Consider the following 476-nt stretch of genomic DNA (forward strand, 5'->3'; position numbering starts at 1 on the left):
GGGGGGGGGGAGAGGACATTATATTGATATAGTTATTCATACATTTTATATACTTTCACAATTCAATATCATAATGATATATGTCATTCATAAAAAAATAACAATATTACTGACATTTCTTTCTTATCATTTCACAAACTTATTCATTTAAATCGATGATAATTGCAATTCGATAATGACATGATAATTCCTTCGCTCATTATTTTCGAAATTCAAATGGAACTTTTTTTTATCGAATTAATTGTGGTTATAAAATGTGATACACTGATTGTGTTATTGCGCGTCAATTATCGTATTGTCAGTGTTCAGTTGCGCGATTATAGATGACTTGAATCGTTAACTAATTAACTATTCATTAATCGTAATCGTTGACTCTACGATTATCATTATATTTATTAGGTTTTGATCATTAAAGGTTTGGATTATCGGCATGATCGGTTTTGATTATTATATATGTTGTTATTGTTCTTTTTTCT

Source organism: Penaeus monodon, chromosome 24 (genome assembly GCF_015228065.2).
Source record: "Penaeus monodon isolate SGIC_2016 chromosome 24, NSTDA_Pmon_1, whole genome shotgun sequence".
Taxonomy (NCBI): domain Eukaryota; kingdom Metazoa; phylum Arthropoda; class Malacostraca; order Decapoda; family Penaeidae; genus Penaeus; species Penaeus monodon.